The sequence below is a fragment of the Lithobates pipiens genome, unplaced genomic scaffold (genome assembly GCF_037356315.1).
Source record: "Lithobates pipiens isolate NorthernLeopardFrog02 unplaced genomic scaffold, aLitPip1_a1.2 Scaffold_28, whole genome shotgun sequence".
Classification (NCBI taxonomy): Eukaryota; Metazoa; Chordata; class Amphibia; order Anura; family Ranidae; genus Lithobates; species Lithobates pipiens.
Genome location: NW_027507789.1, coordinates 190,125,102 through 190,147,430, shown reverse-complemented (window position 1 = coordinate 190,147,430; position 22,329 = coordinate 190,125,102). Strand labels below are relative to the sequence as shown.

The 22,329-nt window shown below is 43.6% G+C and overlaps 1 protein-coding gene and 1 pseudogene across 2 annotated transcripts in view; both read left to right on the top strand.

Moving 5' to 3' along the window:
• Positions 1-9,522, top strand: part of LOC143934955 (ribosome biogenesis protein BRX1 homolog) — a 56,326-nt pseudogene extending 46,804 nt beyond the window's left edge.
• ASIC2 (acid sensing ion channel subunit 2) overlaps positions 1-22,329 on the top strand; it is a 1,070,968-nt gene that overhangs the window by 670,579 nt on the left and 378,060 nt on the right. The window lies entirely within an intron of this gene.

Below are 22,329 nucleotides of genomic sequence, written 5' to 3'. Positions count from 1 at the left end.
GAGCAGTGGCACTGCTCTCTCTCTCCTCACTGGACTCAATGAGAGCAGTGGCAGCCATAGGCTTCTGCTGCTGTCAATCAAATCCAATGACTGAAGGGAGGGGCCAAACCACACTGTGCATGTCAATGGATGTGCACAGTGTGACATGAGTATCACCCCAGAAAGTGGTTTGCTAGGTAGGATTTTTGCACATTGCTAGGGGGAGTGCTCAAAGACAGGAGGAGCCAGCATCACCAGTGGGGGACCCCAGAAGAGGAGGAGGATTGGGGCCACTCTGTGCAAAACCATTGTTTGTTATATAAATAATAAAAAAAACATTATTATTATTTTAAGTCCAACATGGTAAGCAGTGCCGTCAAGGTGAAAGAGCCTATGTTGGCCCTGCCTGGTCAGTAAATGACAGCCATTGTAATAGAAAAATGCCTAATATCTGGAAATCTTAAAAATACACACTTGTTTGTCAATTATACAGCACTGACATGTGTATCAAAATCTACATATAATTGGGCTCCTTGTTCTTAGGATGAATAGGAGAAAATAATTTAGTGTTTTTTTTTTAAAATAAAAAAAATATCTATAGATAGACATGTGCACAATGAAATATTTACTTTCGGAATTTAGTTTTCGTCCGAAAAATAAATGTATTTACTTACTCCCGAAATTTGTTTTTATTTATTTTGTTTTGTTAAAAAACGCATTAGTCTGAAAATCCAAAATAATTAAGGTCGAATCTGTCATTGAAGGCTTATGGTGTCTGTCGAATGTTCTAAGAAGATTTGACGGAGCAGCTAAATTGTACGCCGGCCGCAATAGTACATTTCCGGTCGAATGTTCCGCCTACAAGCTATAGTAGAATTCTAATGTTGTATGACACTTATTAATTATTATTACTAGTCAACCAACATTAGAATTCTTCTATAGCCTATGGGCGGAGCATTTGACCTTAAATGTCCACTCGAGGCGACTGCTTCGTCAAATCATGTTAAATCTTTTCTGTCTATGTCGAATAATCTTGGACTAATAGAGTTAGGTTAGGCACATTCGACTTTTTTTGTTATTGTCTCTATAATGTAGAATCTTTTCTCTCTATGTCAAATCTTTTCTCTCTATGTAGAATAGTCTTGGACTAATAGAACTAAGGTTAGGCACATTCGACCACAGGTTCGATGGACACAGATTGCTATTGTCAGAGTCATGTCGAATATCCTATCTATATCGAACTGTTGTCACAACGAAAATGAAAATAATGTTTATGTCGGATCTTTTGTTTTTTGGATTCTGCACATTCATTATCGTTTGTTTAAACGATAACGAAAATACCCGAAATTCGGACGAAAATGCATTCGGACAAAAACGAATGCATATGTCTAGATATATATATATTATAGAGAGAGAGAGAGAGAGAGAATAGGGGTATGTATATGTATGTATATATATATATATATATATATATATATATATATGTATATAAAAAATAATACCTATGATAAACAAACTAAAACAGTTTCATGTTTTTGTCCATGATAGGTGTATATATGTATATATATAGTTAATACCTATGATAAATACATTTTATGTTGAACAAACAAAAACATTTTTTCATGTTTTTTTCCATGACTTATTAAAGAATATGCTCTAAATAATGGTGTGCAATTAATTTTGCTGTGCAAAGTGCTTAAACGTTATTGTTGAATAAACAGTAAAAATGTGCTATCTGGTCTCTCCACTAAAAGCCTAATTATAACTTCGTATCCTGTGGCATACAACATTATAATTATAATCTCATACCTGTGACACATACTTGTCACAGTTGCCAGTGTACTTTTGTCAGCTTTCAGAGGAACTTTCACGCCTCAAATGGCTGGTGTCATGGATGATCACACTTGCAGCATCATGAGAACTGCAGATCCTAATAGAAGAACGGAACAGTCTAGCTGTAGAGGATAGCAGGGTTTATGGCAGTCTTTTTAGGTTCTTTTAAGTCAGTATCATACAATGTATTTTTACCACCTTACTTTACCGATATATGATGAATTTTAGTATTAGTACTTTACATTTAACCCTATTTTGAGAGCATTGTGACCCTGTAAGAAAGCTGTGCAGCTCCAAGCAACTGTGTATGTTCTCCTGGAGACTCCAACCACAGAAGGTGCAGGCATCCAAGGGGCCCGACCAATCTGATACTATTCATATGCACTAAAGAGCATGGAGCTGCACACTGTAAATCAGCCCAATAGTGGAGTGTACAAAGCCAGATTCAGCTAGTCTCCTTCTATGCCATGCCCGGCTAACGCATTTCACATTTCTATGGGTTTAATCACCTCTATGGAAGGAGACTAGCTGAAGCCAGCTTTATACTCTCCAATATCGGTCCGATTTATAGTGTGGAGCTCCATACTCTATTTTGGAAGCACACGCACAAAATTGTGGCACACCTGTTCCAGCAGCACCTTTTTGACTTAATTTTTTGCAGATGAATAGTTGTCAGCTCTAGACTAAAGGCATCCAGAGTACTTTACAACAGTTGCAATATCACTTGATATTCTTTGTGGATACGCAAGATTGATGTGGAAGCAATAATAAACAGATTGCTTTAATAATTGAATACATAGCTGCAAAGGAAAATTCAATTAATTTGCACTGATCCCTCGTCTTATGGTCCCAGTGCATATATTCTATTCTGCTAAGTGGTAAATTTTATATACCGGTAGTTAGATTTTTTTATGAATGTATGTCTAAAACCTAAATTTTTCCTACTCGCTTAGCTTTGAATGTATTTTCCTCCGTTGAGTTTATGGAAAATCCCCCAAATGGCTTTAAAAAAATGTGGCTTTTACTGATTTCTATCACCGCTTATATTTCTATCACTCTGTGTGAATCCATTTTGTACATTCATATTCTTCTTAACTAAAGGGCTTGTGTAGGCAAAATATAAAAACGTTCTCAGAAAATTTCTAATGATTAATGTTATATGATTATCGTTGTAACACACTATATGCAGCCTTTGCCACCTGTCAGTCACTGGGTTCATATCCTGCGGGGATTTGTACAATACAATATAATCACAGGGAAAGCAGAGGAGGATGTAGCAGTCATTGCAGCCCAAAAATAAATTTGAAATTACCCTGTCAGGGGAAAAAAAAAGTGAAAAAAAGCTCTATGTCATAGATCAGCTGCAGAGCTGATCAGTGTCTTACCTTTACTGCTGTAGGTTGGCTGGCACCTGTCGTCCCACTAGCTTGTGTTCAGCTCTGGCTGCACTCTGTAGCTATGGGTGTCGCCGGCTTCACCTGTTGCTTAATATATCATTCCTTTCTGCTACTTCCTGTCCATCCCCCCATGTGCTTCTCTATTTAAATTCCCCTCAGAGTTTCTGGTTGCTTGAGCAACATTTGTTTCTGAGCTCCCTTTGTGTAACCTGCATTAACCTGACCTCTCGTGAACTGATCTCTTGTGTACCAACTCGGCTAGTTCTGATTATGTTGTCTGCTGCCCAACCTGACCTTGGCTCGCTGTCGGGCTCTACTTTGCTTCATCCATCCATCCTTGTCTGACAGTGTCTTCTGGTACTCCCCTAGCAAACAGGGTGAACCCAGGGGTCGTGACCTGGAGTCAGCACGCAGCTAAGCTCAAACCCTTGTGAGGGGGTCCCTGTCAGAATACCGGCTGGCCCTTAGGCTCCATGCCCTAGGGGATCCCGTGTCACCTGCTCGCCTGTAGGCTCACTGTAGTAGTACCGTGACTCTCTATCTACAAAAGCAAAAATACCTTTCCCAGTGCCCGTGCCACTGAACACTGCTCTGCTCAGGAGGAATCTTTCTCTAATGTTAAGTTTGGAAACTGACACTTCCGAAATTGCCGATCTTTCCCTCCTCCCCCAGTCATTGTCCTGTAGTGACTTGGAGGTCAGTGGGAGTGCAACAAAGAGCAGTGGGCGGGACCAAGGAATTTATAATCCCAGAAGTGTTCATTTCTAGGTAGACTTTGTAGGCATATTTCCCCTCGATAGAGCGGCATTCTGTGCCATAGGTATCAGAACAGGCCATTACTCTTCTTTTACAGGTAGACCATTTTTTCCCTGACAGGATCACTTAAATTACACTGCATATAGACAGAAAATGGGCCTTGTACCCTCCACCTTAATACTTCCAAAACTTATAGTACAGGAAGAACACAAGGTAACGTAAGGTTAGAGGAACATACTACAATATGATTGAAGAAGGAATGAATTTACAGTTATATGAAATGGCTTCATTTTGCACAGCAACTCAGTTGCCATGTTCATGACATTTTATTTCTGCTCAAAGCGATTATTATAATTACTCCCAAATCATGCATAAACAGTTGTTTTATTTTACTACCAGGAAATGCAAATGCAGCATTAAAATAGAAAAGGCATGATAGATAAAAAGAAATCAGCTTGTGAAAATTCAAAGGGGTTGGGACAGCCTGAATGCACAATATTAAATTTGTGATCTTATCTAACAATACGTCAGTATTTAGAGTCAATAAAGAGCATATAGTTTAGGTCAAAAAGGAAAACTAATAATTCAGTTTCCACATAGCAATATCCCACTTTCCTAAAGTAAAATGGATGGAGGCTGAATTCATAATAAGGTGGCAGCATGAACAATGTATGGCCAAAAGTTTAACACCTGCCCAACACACATATGTGAAATTTTTGTGTTTTACATTGAAAAAAACATGGACATTAAAATGACGTTTGAACCCCCTTTGGGACTATTACCACCAAGTGCACTCTTCGGGGTAAGCTTTGCATTAGGTTTTGGAACATGTCTGTAGGAATTTGTGGTCATCTAGCCAGAAGAGAATTAGTCAATTCATGTACTGATTTTGGACAAGAAGACCTGAAATTGACAATTCCATTTGATCCAAAAAATGTTTACTAGGGTTGAGGTCAAATTTCTCCACACTAAATTTGTGCTGTGCATAAATGGAGCCATTTCATATAACTCTAAATTCATTCCTTCTTCAATAATATTGTAGTAGTATTGTAGTATGTTCCTCTAACCTAACTTTACCTTATGTCCTTCCTGTACCACTAAGCTTAGGCAGTATTTAGGTGGAGAAGATGAAAGTACAAGGCCCATTTTCTGTCTACAACCTGTAAGCTGACCAAAAAAAAAATCCCAATTACATTCCAAACAGGGGAGGTTGGACCTTAGCTACTGCCACTGGGAACATTTTCTAAATAGTTGCAAATTGTGAAACAGAGGTTAACTTAGATCAGGGGGGTTGGTGTGCTTCATCTCCAGGTGCAAACAGTAAGAGAATGCACTGACTTTTTTTGTGTGCAAGCCATTGCAAATTTATCTCTTGATGGTACCCACATAGTCCCTGCACTAATATTGTTTGGCAGTGACACACCAATCAGGCAATCTTCTCACTTTCACATACTCAGTTACTCATGTCAATTAGTTGTACTCAGTCTTCCCTGAGTACGCTGGTCGCTTCTTATCTTGCATATTTTGCCCTACAAAATTTGAGTGTATTTTTTTTACCTTTTATTAAAACGTTGAACTTATTTTAAGATGCTTGCACAATGAGCGGTATCTTTTTATAGCTCCATGATTACTGAGCCATGTTTAGAGATCTCTGACTTTGCCCCATGTTGTGAGGAAGTTTACATCATCACACGGATTGGGAGGAATCACTATCTGAGCCATTTTTATTATATGTGCATTACCCATGCACTGACGGTAAGGGTCAGTCTTATTGGGTGAAAGTGATGGGACCCTACTATTTTCTTATTAGACATGGTAGATGGTGATTTGTTCCTGTTTGGTGGAATCTCTTTCCCATTTTGACTGTTCACATTTATTGTTTATTTTATTTTAAATTTTCAATTGTTATTTGGATGAATTTATTTTATTGATTGCATTTGCACTATTTATTCTTGAGCGCCACATCTTTTATCCATATTTTGTATATTGTATCCAGCAATATTGTGTGAGCAGCTTTTTATGTTTTTTCTTGTTTTCTATTGAGTGCAAAAAATTCTTTGTTTATATCAATAAATCAGTGTTTGATATACTGCACTATGGAAGCATTTTCTTTTTATCTCCAAGTTCCGTGTGAACGGTGGGCAGGGCAGGACTTAGGGTGGTGGGGGCCCCTGGGCTTGAGTTACTTTTGGGTCCTACCTTTTATACATTACCATATTTATCGGCGTATAACAGGCGCCGGCATATAACACACACCCCAAGTTTAGGAGGGAATTTCAAGGAAAAACACTTTTAGGAGGGAAGTTTAACCACTTCAATACAGGGCACTTTCGCCCCCTTCCTTCCCAGCCCAATTTTCAGCTTTCAGCGCTCTAGCGCTTTCAGTGACAATTGCGCGGTCATGCTACACTGTACCCAAATGAAATTTTTATCATTTTGTTCGCACAAATAGAGCTTTATTTTGGTGGTATTTATTCACGACTCCGTTTTTTATTTTTTGCGATATAAGCGCAAAAAAGCGGAAATTTGGAAAAAAAAAACAATATTTTCTTTTTTCTACTTCAATAAATATCCAATAAAATCAAATTTTGTCATAAATTTAAGCCAAAATGTATTCTGCTACATGTTTTTGGTAAAAAAAAATCCGTTAAGTGTATAATAATTGGTTTGTGTGATCACGGACATATGTACGCAAATGATCATGTACATATGTGTGCAGGTGATCACGTACATATGTGTGCAGATAATCATTGGGACATGTGATTTTAGTGGGACATATGTGGGGGACATGTTTTTATTATTAGGGACATGTGTTTTTATTATTTGGGGACATGTATGTTTTGGGGACATGTGTGGGGACATTGTGTTTATACTGTGTGATGTGTTTACTGTGTGGTGTGTTTACTGTGTACACTAGACTGGTGATCAGTGAGTAAAAAGCTGTAAAAAGCAGCTCATACTCACTGATCAGCAGCCGGCTGCAGCGATCTGCTCTCCTCTCCACAGCGATGACTTCTGTGTGAGGAGAGGAGGAGCCGATTGCCTAGCAACCGGCTGTTTGTTTACATCACATGACGGCCGTGATTGGACACGGCCGTCATGTGATCAGGAGGGCCAATCACAGAGCCCTCCTGCCGATCTGAGATGCGCCGTGTCCGGGTGACACGGCGCATCGGGATCGCGCCGCTGCGCGGGCGCGATCCCGCTACTCCTGAATGACGTTCCTGAACGTCATATCAGGAGTAGGCGGCTCCCACCCGGCCGTATATGTGCATTGGCCGGGTGGGAAGTGGTTAAGGAAAAAACTTACATTTAAATGCCCATCAATGTAGCCTTATCAGTGTCCATCTGCAGCCTTGTCCATCCATCTGCAGCCTTGTCCATCCATCTGCAGCCTTGCCCATCCATCTGCAGCCTTGTCCAGTGTCATTGCAGCCTTGTCAATGCAGCCTTGTCATTTGCAGCCTTGCTCCAGTGTCATTTGCAGCCTTGTCATTGCAGTCTTGAAGTAAAAAAGGTAAAAATGGCGCTGCCAAGATACAGAGTCCTGTGTATCTCGGCGGCTCTCGTGTCCTCTCGGCGGCTCTCGGGTCCTCTTGCTGTCCCGAGCAGAGCCAAGAGTAGCCGAGTGTACTCGGCTCGGCTCACAGTCACGCCCAGTCCCTGTGTTATGTCCATCATAGGGAGGGACTGGGCATGACTGTGAGTGGAGCCGAGTATATTCGGCTATGTTTCTCGGCGGGGGTCCCCTTTTGGGCGGGGCCCATGGGCTTGAGCCCAGTCAAGCCCAATGGTAAGTCCATCCCTGAGGGTGGGATTGAAGAGAGCATTTAAGGTTTTGGGGAGACCTATTTCCCTTTGCCCAGCTGGACCACCTATAATCTAGTGGTCATATACAGCTGGTAAGCAGGTTGTGTTAATTTACACTGGGTGTGGAGCTGGATTATCTCTGGTTTAAGGATTATCACCTTGTCTTCACTTGATCTGTACTCGTTACCTGGAGCATGGATGAGAATTCTATGTTCTTCACATAATACATGGACTTCTTTTAATTCAGCTTCTGCATGTTTTACCTGAATGCTGAGATTGAAATTTTCATTTTCAGGACTTTGGTAAGATCATATGCAAGTTTATTTATTTATTCATCTTCTTGTGCTAGAACAGGTAAGTATAGCGATTTGTTTCTTTAAAGGGCTCGATAGACTAGGCTTAGAATATGGCTTAGAGTAAGTTTAACGTTTGGTTTCGTCTTTATTTTCACTTTCCCGTTTTCAGGCCTGGGTATAAAAAAAAACAAAAAAACAACCATTAATCTCTGCAATTGTCTCTTGGAAAAGAGCTGCTTAGCTGATCCACTTATTCCACTTACTGAACAAATGCATGCGTTGTTTCTTTTGTCAACCTGTAAGTAGATAACCTGTGATAAAACTCATCATATATTCACATATGCTAATTCACTAAAATGCAAAATGAATATTCATCTCACGAATATTATATTTCTATGTGGGCATCATAATTTATAAGAAAGGGGACAACTGGGAAATTAGATTATAATCAAATCGCCATTAGCCATCATGCTAGATTGATAGCGGTAACATTTCTATTGTAGTCTAAAGTTAGGTTATTCCAGACAAGTTGGATACATTGGCTTCATTCTGCAGAACAGGTATGATGAAATTTTTATGAGGACATTTGCCGTTTGTAGGTGGTGGTATATTTTCTAGCTCACAGTTGTTTGCATGTGTGTGGTTTTGAAGGGCACCTGTTAGTCCTCTCTCTGTATGACGAATGCAGTACATTACAGAGGGAGCCTAAAATATATGCAAACCTTCCCCTTGTAAAACAACCAATTCAGTTTAAATCAAAATGAAAAGCAAAATATTTGTGTAAGTATATATTTTGAAGCAAAGAAAAAAAAGGACCTGTATATGTGGGTAGCCAATTCCCCTGGGGGACCTTCTGCAAAGTTTCTGGTTCAAAACCTTCACACACTGGTGGAGCTGAAAATGAGGGAACTGCCTGAAAGGATCTCGTCCTTTGATCTCATTCGATCCTGCCTTTGATCGGGATCCGTACCTTACTCTGTTGAAAAAGCCCTTTACACAGGTTTTTGGAATCCCAAGATACCACCCAAAGAGTCAGTCATTTGTAGACCATGTGTTCCATGAGGATATGGTTTAGAAATTATCAGATTATAGAATGAGATGCATCTCTGGTCAAAACTGGACCTTGATTTGTACTAAATCTCATTAAGATTTTCCAGGGAAGTTTTGGAGGACCAACCTTGTTTGGGAACCCTCACTACCAGTCTCCTAACATGCACCGGCGGGTGATCCATTTAGCCACAGCTGCCAAAGTCAAGGAAAGACAGCAAGTGAAGGAGCTGCAGAAACTGAAAATGTCGGATAACAAGGAAATCATTTTAAAAGACCCCACGGAGGATGTCTTCAACATCCCAGCTGAGAAGAAGCCAGAGATCATTGACACAGAACCCCCTTTACCAAAACCATGTATTAAATGGAAGAAAAAGTAGAGGCTGGCCAAGAAACATGTCTGAACTCTGGGGTGGGGTACGCTTTCTGTACAGGGCTTGTGTGCAGACTGTTTGTTTTATACATTAAAACCAAAAGAGAACCCCCCCCCACACTTTTTTTTTTTCCAAGTGATCACATAACTTCTGTTCTCAGCTGCATAGAGAGAAGGAGAAGCAACAGCAAACTGATCTTCCCAGGGAATGGTTTTGCAGCATGAGGTGGGGGGGGGGGGGGGTGTCAGGACAAGTCTGGTCAATAAAGGATAGCAGGCTGACTTCCCAGCATAGCTAGAGAACTTATTATGGAGTGTTCTCCTGCCTAGCATGGTCAGTTTTTAATAGGACAACGGAGGGACTGGCAGGAAGAGCAGGGATTTCACACAAAGGAAGCAATACAACAAGAACAAGATACTTTCTCATACAGGTACATGGTACAACAGGCACATATCAGTAATAAGAAATGCTGGGTTTACATATTGTTTAAACTATGCTATCCACCTTCTGCCTAGGGCAGTGGTTCTCAACTCCTGTCCTCAGGACCCACTAACAGGCCAGAATTTAAGTATGGGAGATGCAGACTAGAATACTGCAATCACTGAGCAGAAAATGATATCACCTATTTCAGTTATCTTGCAAACATGGCCTGTTAGTGGGTCCTGAGGAGAGGAGTGGAGAACCACTGAGCTAGGGGAATTGGAATAACTCAGTGCTGTATGCAATGATTTCCTGTAAGGGACGGGTGTATATCTTCACTCCCCACCCTTCTGGTGTCTCGTCACCTCAGATTGACTACTTTCCACGTTATTCTAAGACAGAGAAGTGTGATGGCCTACTCTGTCATTTTGAGCTAAATCTGGCTTGTTAAAGAGGAAGTAAACCCTGATGGGTTTTACTTCCTCTTTATTTCCCTGCAAAGGTAAAGCATAATGGGCTACTATGCCTTGCATAGTAGCCCATTATGTGTCACTTACCTGAAACCGAAGCCTGTCACCAATGTCCCCACTAGCAGTGACCTCCATCTTTACCCCACTTCCTTCCGGGGCAGCGAACTCCGGCTCTGTGACTGTCCGGAGTCGCGTGACGTCACTCTCGCGCATGCCACCAGTCACGGCATGACCCCTTTAGAAACGGCACGATCTGCTCTTTCTAAAGTGCGCATGCGACGTAGACATCGGCGCACGGCTTTATTGTAAATATCTTCTAAACCGTGATATTTCCAGCACCTACAGGTAAGCCTTAATATAGGCTTACCTGTAGGTAAAAGTGGTTGTACAGGGTGTACAACCACTTTAATAAACACCTTAGCAGGTATAATTCATTTTGAGAACACCAGCCATGAGATTGGCCTTTCTCTATGCTACAGTCTTTCTTTTGACTTGAGCATAGAAACGTTGGCTTTGCCAGTGACATATGCCATTTGAGAACTTAAGAATGGACTAGCATATTGCCACATAGTTTATAACATGGAAGGAGCAGGGCAGGCAGTGGCATTCCAGGATGGCATGGGACATTCAATTGGTGTCTATCAGTGCTGAAACCAAATAAGCAACAATGCGGGTCAAAAAAAAAAAAAAAATTTTCATGTTAGGTGGAATGTGTGCTGAGTTTATTGCCTTTTTTTTTATTTTCCTATATGTATTGGTATAGCTTGTTAAGCAGTTGAGACCAGGGTTAGATCCTTCTCTGTTGTACAGAGAAAAGGAAAATAAGGTGTTCGCTCTATATGTGCTGTTTATGTTGGCCCAGTCCACCGTGGCAGATTTGAGGGCAGAAAGCTATTTCAGCACTCGTTACTTTTGATGAAACATCTGCCTAGTTATAGGTAGCCTTATGTGCAGACTAGGATTGAGCAGACAAAGGAGCACTTATCTCCTGAGGTCCCAATTTCACAGACATTTTATACACTTTAATCATCTGTCACTGAAAGTTACACTAACCTTTCGCAGTACTTGCTGCCATTATCTTGAAAGCTTTCCAAAGGAGAAGTGTTTGAAATTTTAGAGACTCCGTGATTGAAACGGCCTAGTTTCTGCTTTATTTATCTTGCATCGTAGAATGTGACATGGAATGCTGGAGTGTGATATAGAATGGGGTCCCCCTCCCCCTTTTCTTTTAGCCATAACTGTGTATTTGTTCTTGGATTACATATTATACGCTGTCATTCTTTAATTTTATTTATTTTTACTTCGGAGTTGGGCGTTAAAGAAAACTGCTCACTAAGTGCTGTTTGTTTCTAACCTGGTCAAATAACACAATCCTAGGAAAACAAAAATGTTGTTAAGCCCCCCCGTCTACATCAGTCAACTGTGAAAGAATTAAAGCAGTATTAAACCCAAAACCAATTTTTTATTTTTATATATTGCACCTTACTAGTTCTTAGAAGTGGTGGCTACATTTTCACCTGTTGATTTGTGTACTGGTCCAAATCATTTGGTGTCGGGGGGTTATGGTGTGGGGTTTTTTCAGGGGTTGGGCTTGGCCCCTTCAGTGAAAGAACATTTAAGGCATCCACCTACCAAGACATTTTTGGCAAATTTATGCTCCCAACTTTGTGAGAACAGTTTGGGGATGGCCCCTTCCTGTTCCAACATGACTCCTCCAGTGCACAAAGCAAGGGCTATAAAGACATGGATGAGTGAGTTTGGCCTTCTGGTCCAATATCAGTGCCTGAGCTCACAAATTCGCTTCTGGAAGAATGGTCAAACATTCCCATAGACACACTCCTAAACCTTGTGGACAGCCTTCCCAGAAAAGTTGAAGTTGTTATAGCTGCAAAGGGTGGGCCAACTCAATATTGAACCCAATGGACTAAGACTGGGATGCCATTAAAGTTCATATGCGTGTAAAGGCAGGCGTTCCAATACTTTAGACAATACAGAGTGTGTGTATAGGTGTATTTATATGTGTCTTCAGGAAATGCCTAAGGCAGGCCATAGATGGCGCAATTTTCTTTCATTGCAGTAAATAAAATCTCTTGATTTTCTCATCAACACATGGGGGAATCCCTCCCATGAAGCTATTGTGTTTTCCTGGTGGGAAGGCAGATGGGGGGCATGGGGAGCTATCCCTGCCAGGAGAACACAATGATGTATAGCCACTGGCAATAATTGCATTAAGAAATCCAACATGATGGCTGTACCCAAGTCAGTCGATGGATTGACTTAGGTATAATCAGCCTGCTCATAGATGGCTAGAATCTCGCCCCCCAATGAAACATCCGAGATCGGAACTATCTATGGCCAGATTAAATCTAGCAATGCTTCTCATTCAATGGGTTCATAACCTCTGTATGGATAGTAACATAGATAATGATCTGTGTACCGTATATACTCGAGTATAAGCCGAGATTTTCAGCCTCTTTTTTGAGGCTGAAAGTGCCCCCCTCGGCTTATACTCGAGTCACCGCTGTCTGACTGCCCGAACAGCGTGTCGAGCAGACAGACAGCGGCCATTCTACCTTTCAAAAGCCGCGCCTCCGCCTCCGCCTGTGATAGGCGGAACACTCAATTTCCCAGCAGTCAGTGTTCCGCCTATCACGGACATCGGCTCATCCTCGGATGAGCCGATGTCCGTGATAGGCGGAACACTGACTGCTGGGAAATTGAGTGTTCCGCCTATCACAGGCGGAGGCGGAGGCGCGGCTTTTGAACAGGGGAATGGCCGCCAGGGCGCCGACGAAGAGCGGCGATCCTGGCATGGGACGACACGGAGGCTCGGGACGGGACGACACGGAGGCTCGGGACGGGACGACACGGAGGCTCGGGACGGGACGACACGGAGGCTCGGGACGGGACCGGACGGAGGCTCGGGACACAGGTAGGCTGGACACACAAGGCTGCACGGACACACACACACACACACACACACACACACACACAGGGATGGATGGATGGATGGACACACACACACACACAGGGATGGATGGATGGATGGACACACACACACACACAGGGATGGATGGATGGATGGACACACACACACACACACACACACACACAGGGATGGATGGATGGATGGACGCACACACACACACACAGGGATGGATGGATGGACACACACACAGGGATGGATGGATGGACACACACACAGGGATGGATGGATGGACACACACACAGGGATGGACGGACACACAGGGATGGACGGACACAGAGGGATGGACGGACACACACAGGGATGGACAGGCATATCTCACCCTCTGCTTATACACGAGTCAATAGGTTTCCCAGTTTTTTGGGGGTAAATTGGGGGCCTCGGCTTATACTCGGGTCGGCCTATACTCGAGTATATACGGTAATTAATTTATCTAGCTTCAATGCAAAATCAAAGTAACGGTAGTCTAAATCAGTGTTTCTCAACTCCAGCCCTCAAGGCACCCCAACAGGTCACGTTTTCAGGATTTCCCTCAGATGAAACTGCTGTGGTAATTACTAAGGCAGTGAAACTGATCAAATCACCTGTTCAAAATAATGGAAAAGCTGAAAACATGACCTGTTGGGGCGCCTTGAGGACTGGAGTTGAGAAACACTGATCTAAATGATCCTTAACGTGAATGTAAACTATAACAATATGTTTCTCTTGCTCTCTATGCTTTGTTTTAGCCTGTTAAATATACCTTTACACTTATCTGTTCGACAAGTGTATAAAAAGATAAATAAATACAAATTACTGTTCAACCAACAATAAATCTTGTGAGATGATTACTTCTAGTATTCCTCTGCCTCTGGACTGTCATCAGTCAGAATTGTTCCTTGCTATCTCCGTAAACGTCAAAGCAATTCTGCTTGGTACAGTTGTCACCCTAGGACTGAAAGTGTGTTAATAGCCGAATTACCAGGTTAAAATAAAAGAAATAAGAGTGAAAATAGAAAAAATGAATTCAGCCACCACATCTAGGACTGGTAACCTGTAATACTAACACTTTTTGAATTGGGTTCATATATCAAGGACACCATATCTGTTTTCTGCTTGTTTTATTTGCAGTAGAACATGGGCATCTGCATTTTCATTTATGCAAACTGACTTATGGGCTGCAAAAATACTGTATACGTATTACTTTGTATAGATTTCCCATACAGACCCCATGCTGTCGCACTCTTCACTGGCACCTTCATTTAGAGCTGGTTATACCGGTAAGCAAGATTTTACTAGTCCCTTCCCCAGGTGTCTTTCCTATCCTATCTGAACACTCTGTAGCATTCCAAATTCATTATTTAGTTATGGATTTCATTGACACACACTTCTGTTATGTCCACTGTTCATAATTTTTTGTCTAGCATCAGCAATTCCAGTTCATTAATTTTATTTGGATGACTTCTTGCATTTGCTAGCATACATTTTATACTTTCACCACCGCATTTTATTCTTTAGAGCAATGTGAAATTTTAATCACCTCCTTACTGAACCAACCACATTAGGGCACAGCTTGACATTTGAACCTACAGTAGACTGAAAAGTCAACAGGATTCTCAAAAATCAGGCTAATAGGGACATGAAATTGTGAAATATTATAGTTCTGCAAAAATAAACAGCTTAAAGTAGGCATAAAGTCATAAACTAAGATCCGGTTTACCTACCTCTATTTAGCCTTAGTTAATCAAAGGCTAACCGTAACTGAAATAATTGCACGTCACCCAAAGCAATCTCCTCTCAGGTCTAATGGGTACCCCAAATTCCTGTTATGACCCATCTAATGTAGGGTTCCAGAAATAGGTAAGGCCGAAACAATAACTGGCTGCCTCTGCCTTAGCAGTCTATCAGTGCATTTTTATCATTTATATTTCCAGTTTCTCAGCTGCAGTGACGTCTCAGGAGACCTATAGTACATATACCTTTAGCCATCTTCAAAAGTCAGGCTTTGCAAAAAAAAGCTCCCAATGATTTGGCTCTCCCTGACAGCAAGCTGGCAGCTGGAAAGGGGTGAGGCTGCTCCTAACTTTTAGCAGCCAAAGTCTGAATTTGTATGTAGTGCCCCATGTTTTTGGGCCTCATTAACATTCCCAGAGATGGTTGTAGATATTCTACTCTTCCAGATAGTTGTGATTTCTTTTGATAATTTGATATTATGAGACACTCACGCCTTGGTGGTATATATGGCAATATGAGGCACTGCTGTCCAATATTGTCCCCGCTTTGGGGCAAGATAAATTGAAATTAATGATTGACAGCGCCTGCTCCATCTTAATGCTACTTATCAATGTGACTATGTCGGTATTGGGATCCTATGGATGTCTATATCTTGAGATGTGTACTAATAGGTGAATTTAGAGGTAAACATATTAAATAATAATAATACAATAATATGTAGCATACATAGATCTATGTGAACCAAATGCAAAAATAAATGACTAATACTTCAATACTTCTATCAAATCAAATTAAAGTAAACAATGTTAAAGTGCATATAGTGATATTGTGCAAACAGAGTATTTTTTTTTGGGGGGGTGGGGGGGGGGAGTGTTGTGCTCCGTGTCTCATCAGTATCAATGCATCCACCTTCTGCGAGTAGTGTAATGGTCCGCACTCACCACATATGATGGACTTCGCCTTATAGCAAAAGCAGTCTGCCGTGCTTGTTGGTCATTACTGGGGACCCAATGCAATGTACTCTGGTGTATCCTCTGTGTTGAATAGCCTCCAATGTTGGCTCAGGATCTCCAGGGATATGTGATGTGTAGCAATCTGTATATGGAAAGAAAACTCCTCATAGTGTAATATCCTCAGATTTATTTAAAATTGTAGCTTAAAAAATGAACTCATGATTAAAAACTGTATGACAGAACTAGCGTCACCATATGAAAAAATGTCCCTGCTTGTGTGGTAGACGTGGTCGCTATTCAGCACACAGCGTGCGTTCCACTTTCTAGGCCGGGAGTGACATGTAAGGAAGTCATCTTGATGCGTTTCGTCATAGACATGCCACATTATCAAAAGCTTTTGATAACGTGGCATCTCTATGATGAAACGCGTCAAGATGCCTCCCTTACATGTCACTACTGGCCTGGAGAGTGGAACGCACACTGTGTGCCGAAAAGCGACCACGTCTCCCACACAAGCAGGAACATTTTTTCATATGGTGACGCTAGTTCTGTCATACAGTTTTTAATCATTTATTTGTTCATTCTGTAAGCTGCACTTTTAAATAAATCTGAGGATATTACTCTATGAAGAGTTCTCTATTTATATTTCCCTTGCTGCACATCACATATCCCTGTAGATCCTGAGCCAACATTGGAGGCGTTTCAACACAGAGGATACACCAGAGGACATTGCTTTGGGATTGATCCCCAGTAATGACCAACAAGCACGGCAGATTGCTTTTGCTTTAAGGCAAAGGAGTCCATTATATTTGGTGAGTGCAGACCAGACTACTCCCAGAAGGTGGATGCATTGATACTGATAGGACACGGAGCACAACAGCACTTTGCACTAAAAAAGACACTGTTTGCACAATATCACCATATGCACTTTAACATTGTCACTTTAATTTTATAGAAGTATTATTAATTTTTGGATTTGGTTCACGTAGATATATGTATGCTATATATTGTTTTATTATTATTATTTTTTACAGCCTAAATTCACCTATTAGTACACATCCCAAGATATAGACATCCACAGGATCCCAATACGGCAAAGTCACATTGATAAGTAGTATTAAGGTGGAGCAGGTGCTGTCATTTCTTTTGATAATTTACTTATTTATTTTATTCTGTGTAGTTCCTTAATGCAATTACCTATACACTGGTAAATCTAGAAATGTTACCCTTTAAAACTGTTAAGCTTGATCAGAACTCCTTTCTGCAGAGCCTCTTTAAATTCAGCTCTTTGTGGTACCTTACACAATTACTTTATACTATTACTATGTATTTTTCAAAGCGAGGGAATTGGGTTGCTATAAATGTGTTAATACATTTCTCTGTATGTTACCCCTGGCTGCCTATGCAATGCACCAAAGGTTAATACGCTGCTCTGCATAATTGTCCAATGCACTGTGGGTTAATATAGTGCTCTGTAGGTTCATCATCCATCACTTCAAAAGTATTTTCAGAGAATAAAAGCAAAAAGGTGATCCCGGTGACTGTAAATATCCCCCCAATTACATTGATGGGGGTGAGTATGTTAAACGCCCGGGGGACGCAGAGAATGGTATACGGGCTCGGAAAGATTGATGGCCATTTTTATAGATGACTGTACTTCTCAATCTAGACAAATAGGAGCAGAAAGTGCTGCTGTCTCCTTCTTGCACACCAGCAATAAATAAAATATCTGCTGCCAGGGGAAGGAACACAGGCCTTGCCAATTCAAGCTGCCAGTCAGAAGGCACCAGCAAGAGTTGGGTTAAAGCTAGACTCTATTATTAAACTTGAAAATAACTGAGCAAGCTAGATGATATCCTAATTTGAATGTTCAGCATGCTGTACTTTACCAGTAATTAGCAAAGAAAGTAATATACAAACGGTGGGAAAGTCAAAGGCTTTATAAATGGTTATGTATAATGGTGATTCCAAAGCTTCTTGGTGCTGGATAATTATAACACTGTTTAAGAGCTAAAGCAGCATACGCTTTCTTGTTTAAATTGCAATCAGCCTATTGGGTTTTTAAATTTTAGTCTGTTTTTTTTTTTTTTTATGAAATACCCATATGCCCTTTTAAATATTGGCAGGTAAGTAAAGTTTAAGGCTCGGCTTCGTTCATCGTTTCAGGTCTGATTTCAGCCTGGATTTTGGGCTGAATTCGGACCTGAATCAGACCAAAAGATGCACAGGGCTCTGGTGCAAATTAGCACCGGAGCCCCAACAGGGATTTGTGAACCGGCTCCATAGAGAGCTGGTCTCAATCTCCTGCTATTGTGAATTGGATGTGGGGATTCTGTATCCAATTTACAATAGCGTGAACCCAGTCTTAACATAACAGTGAGTGACCCATGGACAGGCAAAGATCTATTTGAGAATGGTTTAAACCAGCCTTTCTCAACGTTTTCAGCACAGAGAAACCCTTAAAATAACTTTCCAGGTTCAAGAAACCCCTGCTAAAAGTTTCTATATCTACAATTCATGATTATTGTGATGGTCAGTAGTGATGGACGAACTTCCGACGGGACGTTTCGCGAACGCGAAACGCGAACGGACACAAACGTTCGCGAAAACGACCGTTCGCCGCGGGCTCCATTGACTTCAATGGGAGGCGAATTTCGCAAACCTTTAGGTCGAATTTGCGGCCACGGGGTAATTATTAGGGGGTAGCACGTAGTCCCACCACCTGGACAATAGCATAATACATGTATGAGGTGAATTTGGGATCGATAACTACAAGCATTTTTTTTTTATTTGGGAAATTGTTCTGACAATTCAGGACTATGGAGCTAATGAAGGCAATGGAGGAGAGGGAAGGTCAGGGACCAGGGTAGGCAAACAAGAGGGTGCAGGAGATACAGAGCACTGACAGCAGCACCGTAATACAGAGCACTGACATCAGCACCGTGACATACAGCGCTGACAGCAGCTCCGTGACATACAGCGCTGACAGCAGCTCCGTGACATACAGCGCTGACAGCAGCTCCGTGACATACAGCGCTGACAGCAGCTCCGTGACATACAGCGCTGACAGCAGCTCCGTGACATACAGCGCTGACAGCAGCACCGTGACATACAGCGCTGACAGCAGCTCCGTGACATACAGCGCTGACAGCAGCTCCGTGACATACAGCGCTGACAGCAGCTCCGTGACATACAGCGCTGACAGCAGCTCCGTGACATACAGCGCTGACAGCAGCACCGTGACATACAGCGCTGACAGCAGCTCCGTGACATACAGCGCTGACAGCAGCTCCGTGACATACAGCGCTGACAGCAGCTCCGTGACATACAGCGCTGACAGCAGCTCCGTGACATACAGCGCTGACAGCAGCTCCGTGACATACAGCGCTGACAGCAGCACCGTGACATACAGCGCTGACAGCAGCTCCGTGACATACAGCGCTGACAGCAGCTCCGTGACATACAGCGCTGACAGCAGCTCCGTGACATACAGCACTGACAGCAGCTCCGTGACATACAGCGCTGACAGCAGCTCCGTGACATACAGCGCTGACAGCAGCACCGTGACATACAGCGCTGACAGCAGCTCCGTGACATACAGCGCTGACAGCAGCTCCGTGACATACAGCGCTGACAGCAGCTCCGTGACATACAGCGCTGACAGCAGCTCCGTGACATACAGCGCTGACAGCAGCTCCGTGACATACAGCGCTGACAGCAGCTCCGTGACATACAGCGCTGACAGCAGCTCCGTGACATACAGCACTGACAGCAGCTCCGTGACATACAGCGCTGACAGCAGCTCCGTGACATACAGCGCTGACAGCAGCACCGTGACATACAGCGCTGACAGCAGCTCCGTGACATACAGCGCTGACAGCAGCTCCGTGACATACAGCGCTGACAGCAGCTCCGTGACATACAGCGCTGACAGCAGCTCCGTGACATACAGCGCTGACAGCAGCTCCGTGACATACAGCGCTGACAGCAGCTCCGTGACATACAGCGCTGACAGCAGCTCCGTGACATACAGCGCTGACAGCAGCTCCGTGACATACAGCGCTGACAGCAGCTCCGTGACATACAGCGCTGACAGCAGCTCCGTGACATACAGCGCTGACAGCAGCTCCGTGACATACAGCGCTGACAGCAGCTCCGTGACATACAGCGCTGACAGCAGCTCCGTGACATACAGCGCTGACATCAGCACCGTGACATACAGCGCTGACAGCAGCTCCGTGACATACAGCGCTGACAGCAGCTCCGTGACATACAGCGCTGACAGCAGCTCCGTGACATACAGCGCTGACAGCAGCTCCGTGACATACAGCGCTGACAGCAGCTCCGTGACATACAGCGCTGACAGCAGCACCGTGACATACAGCGCTGACAGCAGCTCCGTGACATACAGCGCTGACAGCAGCTCCGTGACATACAGCGCTGACAGCAGCTCCGTGACATACAGCACTGACAGCAGCTCCGTGACATACAGCGCTGACAGCAGCTCCGTGACATACAGCGCTGACAGCAGCACCGTGACATACAGCGCTGACAGCAGCTCCGTGACATACAGCGCTGACAGCAGCTCCGTGACATACAGCGCTGACAGCAGCTCCGTGACATACAGCGCTGACAGCAGCTCCGTGACATACAGCGCTGACAGCAGCTCCGTGACATACAGCGCTGACAGCAGCTCCGTGACATACAGCGCTGACAGCAGCTCCGTGACATACAGCGCTGACAGCAGCTCCGTGACATACAGCGCTGACAGCAGCTCCGTGACATACAGCGCTGACAGCAGCTCCGTGACATACAGCGCTGACAGCAGCTCCGTGACATACAGCGCTGACAGCAGCTCCGTGACATACAGCGCTGACAGCAGCTCCGTGACATACAGCGCTGACAGCAGCTCCGTGACATACAGCGCTGACAGCAGCTCCGTGACATACAGCGCTGACAGCAGCACCGTAAGCAGCCCCAGGAGGAAGTCAGCACAGCACAGGGATGGTGTGATCCCCTCATAATAAGAACCCCCAGGAGGAAGTCAGCACAGCACAGGGATGGTGGGAGCCCCTCATAATAAGAACACCCAGGAGGAAGTCAGCACAGCACAGGGATGGTGGGAACCCCTCATAATAAGCAGCCCCAGTAGAAATATGACACCGCTCAACCTCTTCAAAGAGGAGGGTAGGGGCATATAGTACGGTGTGCTTTTTTGGGTCAGGGAAGTGAGCCAAATGAATTAAGAAGGTCTGTGTGCTTGATTCCAAAAATTGTTTATAGACATATACATGGTCTACTGATCACATGTGTTGAATTCCTCCGAGATCCATGCCTCATTCATTTTTAGAAATGTGAGGTAGTTAACACTGTGGTGAGCTAGGCGAGTACGCTTATCGGTCACAATCCCCCCTGCTGCGCTGAACGTCCTTTCGGACAGGACACTGGATGAGGGGCAAGCCAACAGTTCGATTGCAAATTGGGCAAGCTCTGGCCAGAGGTCAAGCCTGCCCACCCAGTAGTCTAGGGGTTCATCACTCCTCAGAGCGTCCACATCGGCCGTTAACCCAATGTAGTCGGACACCTGACGGTCTAGGCGTTCCCTGATGCTGGATCCGGATGACACCTGTCGATGGGTCGGCTGAAAGAATGACCTCATATCCGAAGTCACCAACACATCTTCAAACCGGCCTCTTCTTGCAGGCGCTGTTGGATTGGTACCCGCAAATCCTTCTCTGGGAGTGGGAATTGCTCCTCTGCCAGCGCACGCAAAAGCAGAATGCAGCATTTCTCGAAGCAAGGCCTGGAAGTGCTGCATTCTGACAGCCCTCTGCGACGGCGGTAACATTTCCGCCATTTTGTGTTTGTACCGGGGGTCTAAGTACGTTGCCACCCAGTACTGGTCCTTGACCCTCATGCTTTTTATACGGGGGTCCCTATTAAAACACTGGAGCATGAAGGCCCCCATTTGCACTAAAGTGGAAGCGGTGTGGTGGCCTGGCTCCTGCTCATCATCCAGGATAATGTCGTCCTCTTCATTCTCCTCTCCCCATCCTCGCACAACAGGGATCCCAGAAAGGTTTAAAGCATGCTCTTCTTGCTCCTGCTCATCCGCCCCGGCACCATCCTCCTCTGACTCCTCATCAGACTCCTGTTGTTGACTTGTCTCAGATAGAGTAGCCCCCCCTGGGAATTCATCCAGCATTGCGACTTCCTCATCTTCCCGCTCCTGCTCCTCCACAGCCTGATCAATGACACGACGCAATGCACGCTCCAGAAAGAAGGCATAAGGTAC